The sequence below is a fragment of the Babylonia areolata genome, chromosome 22, assembly GCF_041734735.1.
Source record: "Babylonia areolata isolate BAREFJ2019XMU chromosome 22, ASM4173473v1, whole genome shotgun sequence".
Lineage (NCBI taxonomy): Eukaryota > Metazoa > Mollusca > Gastropoda > Neogastropoda > Buccinidae > Babylonia > Babylonia areolata.
The window spans coordinates 46,632,802-46,645,108 of record NC_134897.1 but is presented as its reverse complement, the minus strand read 5'-3'; positions in this window follow the sequence as shown (position 1 = coordinate 46,645,108).

The following is a 12,307-nucleotide window of genomic DNA, read 5'->3' as shown; positions in this document are numbered from 1 at the left end:
ATGTTGTTCCGGTGTTGAGACATTCCCCATGTTGACCTGCACAGGTCGGATGCCGGTCAGCAAACTGAGGACCTCCAATGATGGCTGGGACCCCGTCTTGTGAGTTAGTCTGCTCTTTGGTTCTGGTGTCAGAGAGTGAGAGAGAGGGGGAGAGAGGGGGAGAGAGAGGGAGAGAGAGGGAGTGAGAGAGAGAGAGGGTGGGGGTCCAGAGAGAGACAGACACAGAGACACCATAACCTGGTTGTCTCCACATAATGGTGGTGGTGGTGAAGCTTATAGTTGTCTTATCTATCTGTCCATCAACCTTCCTATTTTGTATATCTGTATGCCTACCTGCTTACCAAACAACTCACCCATCTGTCTAACTACATACCAATCCATCTACCAGCCTACCTGCCTACCTATTTAATGGGTGCAATAGCCGACTGGTTAAAGTGTTGGACTTTCAATCTGAGGGTCCGAGGTTCAATTCTCGGTGGCGCCTGGTGGGTGAAGGGTGGAGATTTTTCCGATCTCCCAGGTCAACATATGTGCAGACCTGCTAGTGCCTGAACCCCATTCGTGTGTATTCGCACGCAGATGATCAAATACGCACGTTAAAGATCCTGTAATCCATGTCACCGTTCAGTGGGTTATGGAAACAAGAACATACCCAGCATGCACACCTCCGAAAACGGAGTATGGCTGCAAACACGGCGGAATAAATAAACTATAAAAACAACAACAACAATAAAACAAAAAAACGGTCATACACGTAAAATGGTAAATGTTACATGTTTGTCCGAGTGTGTGTGTGTGTGCGTGGCTGAAATCTGATTGAGTGACACAGAAGACGAATAATGAGCACCCAGTGGCAGCCGTCAGTCGGCTCTACCCAGGCAGTCAGCCTGTTTTGTGCATGACCCCGTGTTTGTAAAGCGCTTAGAGCCTGGTCTCCGACCGAGGACAGGCGCTATATAAGTATCCATATCAATCAGTCAACCAATCAATTTACCTACCTATTGTTGGAAGAAGACACGTAGGGTGGTTGTTTATGCCGTGTTGACACAAAGCCCAGCCAGTTGCTGTTAGCATAATGGCCGAGAATTGTGCGCACGCCATTTTGTGCTTTCCCGCCATGTATGCCGGCGGTAAGTGTTCACACTGGCCACCAGTCTTCTCCAGCCAACAACAGCCTTCTCCAGCCAACAACAGCCTCCTCCAGCCAACAACAGCCTTTTCCAGCCAACAACAGCCTTCTCCAGCCAACAACAGCCTCCTCCAGCCAACAACAGCCTCCTCCAGCCAACAACAGCCTTTTCCAGCCAACAACAGCCTTCTCCAGCCAACAACAGCCTCCTCCAGCCAACAACAGCCTCCTCCAGCCAACAACAGCCTTCTCCAGCCAACAACAGCCTCCTCCAGCCAACAACAGCCTCCCCAACAACAGCCTTTTCCAGCCAACAACAGCCTTCTCCAGCCAACAACAGCCTTTTCCAGCCAACAACAGCCTTTTCCAGCCAACAACAGCCTTTTCCAGCCAACAACAGCCTCCTCCAGCCAACAACAGCCTTTTCCAGCCAACAACAGCCTTCTCCAGCCAACAACAGCCTCCTCCAGCCAACAACAGCCTTCTCCAGCCAACAACAGCCTTCTCCAGCCAACAACAGCCTCCTCCAGCCAACAACAGCCTTCTCCAGCCAACAACAGCCTCCTCCAGCCAACAACAGCCTCCCCAACAACAGCCTTCTCCAGCCAACAACAGCCTTCTCCAGCCAACAACAGCCTTTTCCAGCCAACAACAGCCTTTTCCAGCCAACAACAGCCTCCTCCAGCCAACAACAGCCTTTTCCAGCCAACAACAGCCTTTTCCAGCCAACAACAGCCTTTTCCAGCCAACAACAGCCTCCTCCAGCCAACAACAGCCTTTTCCAGCCAACAACAGCCTTTTCCAGCCAACAACAGCCTCCTCCAGCCAACAACAGCCTTCTCCAGCCAACAACAGCCTTTTCCAGCCAACAACAGCCTCCTCCAGCCAACAACAGCCTCCTTTTTGATTTGTAGCTTGCACACAAAATGAGACAGATGGCTGGTCCAAGGGACGGAACTCTTCATGATACCAGCAGCATGAACGTCAATATTTGTTTCTTCTGTCGGGAGAGCGTGGACGATGGCTGTTAGTGGCGATGTCTGACTGAAGTGTGTTGCTTTTGATTTGATATGGATACCTACATAACGCCTATCCTCAGTCAGAGACCAAGCTCTAAGCGCTATACATACACAGGGTCATTTGCACAACAGGCTGCCTACCTGGCAGAGCCAAGTGACGGCTGCCACTGGGCGCTCATCATTCGTTTCATATGTCATTCAATCAGACTTCAGGCGCGCGCACATACACACTCAGACAGACATGTAACATTTTACGTGTATGGCCGTTTTGTTTATTTACCCCGCCATTTTGGCAGCCACACTCTGTTTTCGGGGGTGTACATGCTGGGCATGTTCATGTTTCCATAACCCACCGAACGTTGACATGGATTACAGGATATTTAACGTGCGTATTCGATCTTCTGCGTGCGTATATACACGAAAGGGGTTCAGGCACTAGCGGGTCTGCACATATGTTGACCTGGGGTGTCGGAAAAATCTCCACCCTTTACCCAACAGGCGCAGTTTCCGAGATTCGAACTCGGGACCCTCATATTGAAAGTCCAACGCTTTAGCTACTCGGCTGTTGCGCCTGAAAAGGCTGTGTTCGCCAGGCTGACGGCGCATGGCTGTGTGTTTAATGTGAACGTAGCCTTAAGAACGAACTGAATCTAACCAAGTGAAAACATGTCGCTCAAATTCAACCTTTATTCCATGCCCCTTCCCCCACCCTTCCCCACACACCTACCTCCTTCTGTCCCACACACACACATACACCTCCCCCACTCCAACACACACCTACATCATTGCAGCCAAGGTTACGACTTCGTGTCCACGTTCGGAGGCCGAGGCTTCTCCATCCTGGACCCCAGCGACATGAGCCGAGTGTACGACAGCGGCGATGACTTTGAGCGCTACTTCACCACCGCCCAGGCCTCAGAGGCCGAGAAGGCCGTCTTCAATGGAGGCGTGGGCAGCAGCAGCCAGGTCATCTCCTCACAGTTTGACCGCCGCTCGCCAGAGATGGTCAGTTGTTGGGTGTGTGTAGGGGAGGGGGGTGTGGCGGGGGTGTGGGGGTGGGGGTAGCGTTGTTGCGGTGGTTGGTGGTGGTGGTGGTGTGGTGATGTTGGTGTTGTGGTTCGTAGTGGTGGTGGTGGAGATGTTGTGGTTGTTGGTGGTGGTGATGTTAGTGTTGTTGGTGGTGGTGGTGGCGGTGTTGTTCTTGTGGTTGGTGGTGGTGGCGGTGTTGTTCTTGTGGTTGTTGGTGGTGGTGGCGGTGTTGTTCTTGTGGTTGGTGGTGGTGGCGGTGTTGTTCTTGTGGTTGGTGGTGGTGGCGGTGTTGTTCTTGTGGTTGTTGGTGGTGGTGGTGGCGGTGTTGTTCTTGTGGTTGGTGGTGGTGGCGGTGTTGTTCTTGTGGTTGGTGGTGGTGGCGGTGTTGTTCTTGTGGTTGTTGGTGGTGGTGGTGGCGGTGTTGTTCTTGTGGTTGTTGGTGGTGGTGGCGGTGTTGTTCTTGTGGTTGGTGGTGGTGGCGGTGTTGTTCTTGTGGTTGTTGGTGGTGGTGGCGGTGTTGTTCTTGTGGTTGGTGGTGGTGGTGGTGGTGGTAGTGTTAGCGTTGTTGTTCTACCCCCAGGGTCCCAGAGACCTAACATTAACCCATTCCTACCCTCAGAGACCTAACATTAACCCATTCCTACCCTCAGAGACCTAACATTAACCCATTCCTGCCCTCAGAGACCTAACATTAACCCATTTCTACCCTCAGGGACTTAACATTAATCCATTTCTACCCTCAGAGACCTAACATTAACCCATTCCTAACCTCAGAGACCTAACATTAACCCATTCCTACCCTCAGAGACCTAACATTAATCCATTTCTACCCTCAGAGACCTAACATTAGACCCATTTCTACCCTCAGAGACTTAACATTAACCCATTCCTACCCTCAGAGACTTAACATTAGACCCATTCCTACCCTCAGAGACTTAACATTAGACCCATTCCTACCCTCAGAGACCTAACATTAACTCATTTTTATCCCCCACGTCTCAAAGACCTTCATATTTAACCCATTTCTACCCCCCAGGGTCACAGAGACCTGGACATTTAACCCCTTCCCATCCCACAGGGCCCTATGCCGACGGCCATCGTGGCGACCAACTTCAGCGACTCCCAGCTGGTGGTGGTGTCCAACGGGGTGGTGGGGGGGCTGTACAGCTACCTGGTCAGCCCGGGCCCCAACGTCACCTTCCAGGGATTCCTGCGGCGCGGCCAGCCCGGCCTTGCCTGGAACGAGGCCTACGCCAGGGACGACGACTCTGTGGGGGAACCCTACGTCACAGACATGCTGTCAGTCTGCCCGTCATTCTCTTCTCCTGCTTTCTGTGTGTGTGTGTGTGTGTGTGAGAGAGAGAGAGTGGGGGGTTGGGGAGGAGAGAGGTGTGGGGTGTTGGGCAGCCTTGAGGTGAATGGTGGCCAGTGAACAATGGCGGTGGGGGTAGAACTGTACGTAACACTGTTTCATTTCGGTTTTTTGTTTGTTTGTTTAGGCAGGAGTGTTGACTAGTTGGTTGGTTGATTGGTTAATTGGTTGGTTGATTGGTTAATTGGTTGGTTGGCTGGTTAATTGGTTGGTTGGTTGGTTAGTTAGTTGGTTAGTTAATTGGTTGGTTGGTTAGTCACTTCGTCAGTAAGTGTGTGAAAGAGTTAAATAGATCATTAGATATTTACTTCAACATTTATTTGGTGAGTTTGTGAGCGATTGGGGTAGTTAGTGACTGAGGCTTCAGTTTGTGTTTGGGGTAGTTAGTGACTGAGGCTTCAGTTTGTGAGTGATTGGGGTAGTTAGTGACTGAGGCTTCAGTTTGTGAGTATTTAGGGTAGTTAGTGACTGAGGCTTCAGTTTGTGAGTGTTTGGGGTAGTTAGTGACTGAGGCTTCAGTTTGTGTGTGATTGGGGTAGTTAGTGACTGAGGCTTCAGTTTGTGAGTGATTGGGGTAGTTAGTGACTGAGGCTTCAGTTTGTGAGTGATTGGGGTAGTTAGTGACTGAGGCTTCAGTTTGTGAGTGTTTGGGGTAGTTAGTGACTGAGGCTTCAGTTTGTGTGTGATTGGGGTAGTTAGTGACTGAGGCTTCAGTTTGTGAGTGATTGGGGTAGTTAGTGACTGAGGCTTCAGTTTGTGAGTGATTGGGGTAGTTAGTGACTGAGGCTTCAGTTTGTGTGTGATTGGGGTAGTTAGTGACTGAGGCTTCAGTTTGTGAGTGATTGGGGTAGTTAGTGACTGAGGCTTCAGTTTGCGAGTGTTTGGGGTAGTTAGTGACTGAGGCTTCAGTTTGTGAGTGATTGGGGTAGTTAGTGACTGAGGCTTCAGTTTGTGAGTGTTTGGGGTAGTTAGTGACTGAGGCTTCAGTTTGTGAGTGATTGGGGTAGTTAGTGACTGAGGCTTCAGTTTGTGAGTGATTGGGGTAGTTAGTGACTGAGGCTTCAGTTTGTGAGTGTTTGGGGTAGTTAGTGACTGAGGCTTCAGTTTGTGAGTGATTGGGGTAGTTAGTGACTGATTTTTTTTTTCCTCAAGGCATGACGAAGCGCGTAGGTTACGCTGATGGTTGTGCATCTGCTTAGCAGAGGCAGTTTAGCGTATATGGGTTTGTCCGAATGCAGTGACGCCTCCTTCAGAGACTGAAACTGAGATAGTTCGGTGTATAGTTCAGCTTTTTAAACAGTTAGCGAGTTTGCAGTTTGTAAGTGACTGAGCTGGTTAATTAGTTGTAAACAGCCATTTAATGAGTTCGTAATGTACATGGTTAGATCGTAATGTACAAGGTTAGATTGTAATATACATGGTTAGATTGATATTGATGGCTAGTTAGTTTGTTAATAGGTTTGTTTGTTAGTGAGGCACTTAAAGAGAGATATTTACTTAAGTAGTGAGTTTGTAAGTAAAAGATTGGATTATATAGAAAGTTAGATAGACAGATTGATAGTCTTTTAAACAGTTAGTTTGTGAGTGAATGAGTGACTGAATTAGTCATGTGGATAGATCGATAATTAAACAGTGAGTTTGTGAGTGACTGACTGAATTAGTCATGTGGATAGATCGATTATTAAACAGTGAGTTTGTGAGTGAGTGACTGAATTAGTCATGTGGATAGATCGATTATTAAACAGTTAGTGAGTTTGTGAGTGAGTGACTGAATAGTCGATAGTTATTTAAACAGTCAGTGAGTTAGTGAATGAATGAGATAGCCAGTCACTGTTCAGTGTTGGAACGGAAAGAATGGAACACAGCATTGCATAGCTCATCCAATGCCGGAAAGGTGCTGTCAAGTCAGCTGACTTCTCACGTGTTTCTCAACTCTGACCAACGCCCCTGTCAGCTCACGCAACAGGTGGAGGTCAGCGATGGTGCTGGACAAAACGTTGACCCCAAGGTGCCGATGACCACGACGACTATTACTGACAGAGACATGGCAAGGTGTGAACAGTTCGGTGTAATGTACTGGACTGTTTTGACTTGTTGAGATGATACAAACATGACAAGGTATAAACAGTGACCTAACAAAGCTGTGTGTGTTGTGCTGCTAACAGCATCGCTGTGTTGTGCTGTGTTGTGCTGCTAACAGTATCGCTGTGTTGTGTTGTGCTGCTAACAGTATCGCTGTGTTGTGTTGTGCTGCTAACAGCCGTGCTGTGTTGTGCTGCTAACAGCATCGCTGTGTTGTGCTGTGTTGTGCTGCTAACAGCCGTGCTGTGTTGTGCTGCTAACAGCATCGCTGTGTTGTGCTGTGTTGTGCTGCTAACAGCCGTGCTGTGTTGTGCTGCTAACAGCATCGCTGTGTTGTGCTGTGTTGTGCTGCTAACAGCCGTGCTGTGTTGTGCTGCTAACAGCATCGCTGTGTTGTGCTGTGTTGTGCTGCTAACAGCCGTGCTGTGTTGTGCTGCTAACAGTATCGCTGAGGATGGAGACCAGAAGACACTGGTGGTTGTCAGCAGTTACGCCGGCGCGCTCAGTTTCTACAACATCAGACAGACACCCTGATTCCCGACAGACTCCCTGGTTCCTCGAGAAACTCCCTGGTTCCTCGAGAAACTCCCTGGTTCCCGACAGACTCCCTGGTTCTGGCATTCTGTGCACACTCACTCCCTGCCACCTTGGAACCATCTCCCTAACAATGGTGGTTGGTTCACTCCAAATAAATCACTGTGGATGTTGTTGATATCATATTCCTGTTCTATTGTGTGTGTTTTTTATTTGTGTTTTTCACGTGTGCGTGCGTGTGTGAGTACGTACGTCTGTGTGTGCTTGCATATGTGTGTGACGACCAGAGTTACGTGGACATTCCTGCACTGATTCTCACCGTCATGAAACCCACCCACACCCCCACACACAGACACACACACACATCCACACACACCCATACACCCACACCCCCACACACAGACACACACCCACACCCCCACACACATCCACACACCCCCATACACCCACACCCCCACACACAGACACACACACCCATACACACACCCACACCCCCACACACAGACACACACACCCATACACACCCCCACAACCCCCCACACAGACACACACACCCACACCCCCACACACAGACACAAACACCCATACACACACCCACACACATCCACACACCCCCATACACACCCCCACACACAGACACACACACCCATACACACACCCACACCCCCTCACAGAGACACACACACACCCATACACACCCCCACACACAGACACACACACATCCACACACCCCCATACACAGACACACACACATCCACACACCCCCATACACACACCCACACCCCCACACACAGACACACACACCCATACACACCCCCACACACAGACACCCATACACACACCCACACACACCCACATCAATATACACCCACACCCACCACACACATACATCGATCCGACACACAGAAGAGCAGACAATAACCCAAACGAACAAACATATCAAACACACACAGAAGAGCAGACAATAACCCAAACGAACAAACATATCAAACACACACAGAAGAGCAGACAATAACCCAAACGAACAAACATATCAAACACACACAGAAGAGCAGACAATAACCCAAACGAACAAAAATATCAAACACACACAGAAGAGCAGACAATAACCCAAACGAACAAACATATCAAACACACACAGAAGAGCAGACAATAACCCAAACGAACAAAAATATCAAACACACACAGAAGAGCAGACAATAACCCAAACGAACAAAAATATCAAACACACACAGAAGAGCAGACAATAACCCAAACGAACAAAAATATCAAACACACACAGAAGAGCAGACAATAACCCAAACGAACAAACATATCAAACACACACAGAAGAGCAGACAATAACCCAAACGAACAAACATATCAAACACACACAGAAGAGCAGACAATAACCCAAACGAACAAACATATCAAACACACACAGAAGAGCAGACAATAACCCAAACGAACAAACATATCAAACACACACAGAAGAGCAGACAATAACCCAAACGAACAAAAATATCAAACACACACAGAAGAGCAGACAATAACCCAAACGAACAAAAATATCAAACACACACAGAAGAGCAGACAATAACCCAAACGAACAAAAATATCAAACACACACAGAAGAGCAGACAATAACCCAAACGAACAAAAATATCAAACACACACAGAAGAGCAGACAATAACCCAAACGAACAAAAATATCAAACACACACAGAAGAGCAGACAATAACCCAAACGAACAAAAATATCAAACACACACAGAAGAGCAGACAATAACCCAAACGAACAAAAATATCAAACACACACAGAAGAGCAGACAATAACCCAAACGAACAAAAATATCAAACACACACAGAAGAGCAGACAATAACCCAAACGAACAAAAATATCAAACACACACAGAAGAGCAGACAATAACCCAAACGAACAAAAATATCAAACACACACAGAAGAGCAGACAATAACCCAAACGAACAAAAATATCAAACACACACAGAAGAGCAGACAATAACCCAAACGAACAAAAATATCAAACACACACAGAAGAGCAGACAATAACCCAAACGAACAAAAATATCAAACACACACAGAAGAGCAGACAATAACCCAAACGAACAAAAATATCAAACACACACAGAAGAGCAGACAATAACCCAAACGAACAAACATATCAAACACACACAGAAGAGCAGACAATAACCCAAACGAACAAAAATATCAAACACACACAGAAGAGCAGACAATAACCCAAACGAACAAAAATATCAAACACACACAGAAGAGCAGACAATAACCCAAACGAACAAACATATCAAACACACACAGAAGAGCAGACAATAACCCAAACGAACAAACATATCAAACACACACAGAAGAGCAGACAATAACCCAAACGAACAAACATATCAAACACACACAGAAGAGCAGACAATAACCCAAACGAACAAAAATATCAAACACACACAGAAGAGCAGACAATAACCCAAACGAACAAAAATATCAAACACACACAGAAGAGCAGACAATAACCCAAACGAACAAACATATCAAACACACACAGAAGAGCAGACAATAACCCAAACGAACAAAAATATCAAACACACACAGAAGAGCAGACAATAACCCAAACGAACAAAAATATCAAACACACACAGAAGAGCAGACAATAACCCAAACGAACAAAAATATCAAACACACACAGAAGAGCAGACAATAACCCAAACGAACAAACATATCAAACACACACAGAAGAGCAGACAATAACCCAAACGAACAAAAATATCAAACACACACAGAAGAGCAGACAATAACCCAAACGAACAAAAATATCAAACACACACAGAAGAGCAGACAATAACCCAAACGAACAAAAATATCAAACACACACAGAAGAGCAGACAATAACCCAAACGAACAAACATATCAAACACACACAGAAGAGCAGACAATAACCCAAACGAACAAACATATCAAACACACACAGAAGAGCAGACAATAACCCAAACGAACAAACATATCAAACACACACAGAAGAGCAGACAATAACCCAAACGAACAAACATATCAAACACACACAGAAGAGCAGACAATAACCCAAACGAACAAACATATCAAACACACACAGAAGAGCAGACAATAACCCAAACGAACAAAAATATCAAACACACACAGAAGAGCAGACAATAACCCAAACGAACAAAAATATCAAACACACACAGAAGAGCAGACAATAACCCAAACGAACAAAAATATCAAACACACACAGAAGAGCAGACAATAACCCAAACGAACAAAAATATCAAACACACACAGAAGAGCAGACAATAACCCAAACGAACAAAAATATCAAACACACACAGAAGAGCAGACAATAACCCAAACGAACAAAAATATCAAACACACACAGAAGAGCAGACAATAACCCAAACGAACAAAAATATCAAACACACACAGAAGAGCAGACAATAACCCAAACGAACAAAAATATCAAACACACACAGAAGAGCAGACAATAACCCAAACGAACAAAAATATCAAACACACACAGAAGAGCAGACAATAACCCAAACGAACAAAAATATCAAACACACACAGAAGAGCAGACAATAACCCAAACGAACAAAAATATCAAACACACACAGAAGAGCAGACAATAACCCAAACGAACAAACATATCAAACACACACAGAAGAGCAGACAATAACCCAAACGAACAAAAATATCAAACACACACAGAAGAGCAGACAATAACCCAAACGAACAAACATATCAAACACACACAGAAGAGCAGACAATAACCCAAACGAACAAACATATCAAACACACACAGAAGAGCAGACAATAACCCAAACGAACAAAAATATCAAACACACACAGAAGAGCAGACAATAACCCAAACGAACAAAAATATCAAACACACACAGAAGAGCAGACAATAACCCAAACGAACAAACATATCAAACACACACAGAAGAGCAGACAATAACCCAAACGAACAAACATATCAAACACACACAGAAGAGCAGACAATAACCCAAACGAACAAACATATCAAACACACACAGAAGAGCAGACAATAACCCAAACGAACAAAAATATCAAACACACACAGAAGAGCAGACAATAACCCAAACGAACAAAAATATCAAACACACACAGAAGAGCAGACAATAACCCAAACGAACAAACATATCAAACACACACAGAAGAGCAGACAATAACCCAAACGAACAAAAATATCAAACACACACAGAAGAGCAGACAATAACCCAAACGAACAAAAATATCAAACACACACAGAAGAGCAGACAATAACCCAAACGAACAAAAATATCAAACACACACAGAAGAGCAGACAATAACCCAAACGAACAAAAATATCAAACACACACAGAAGAGCAGACAATAACCCAAACGAACAAAAATATCAAACACACACAGAAGAGCAGACAATAACCCAAACGAACAAAAATATCAAACACACACAGAAGAGCAGACAATAACCCAAACGAACAAAAATATCAAACACACACAGAAGAGCAGACAATAACCCAAACGAACAAACATATCAAACACACACAGAAGAGCAGACAATAACCCAAACGAACAAAAATATCAAACACACACAGAAGAGCAGACAATAACCCAAACGAACAAAAATATCAAACACACACAGAAGAGCAGACAATAACCCAAACGAACAAAAATATCAAACACACACAGAAGAGCAGACAATAACCCAAACGAACAAAAATATCAAACACACACAGAAGAGCAGACAATAACCCAAACGAACAAAAATATCAAACACACACAGAAGAGCAGACAATAACCCAAACGAACAAAAATATCAAACACACACAGAAGAGCAGACAATAACCCAAACGAACAAAAATATCAAACACACACAGAAGAGCAGACAATAACCCAAACGAACAAAAATATCAAACACACACAGAAGAGCAGACAATAACCCAAACGAACAAAAATATCAAACACACACAGAAGAGCAGACAATAACCCAAACGAACAAAAATATCAAACACACACAGAAGAGCAGACAATAACCCAAACGAACAAACATATCAAACACACACAGAAGAGCAGACAATAACCCAAACGAACAAAAATATCAAACACACACAGAAGAGC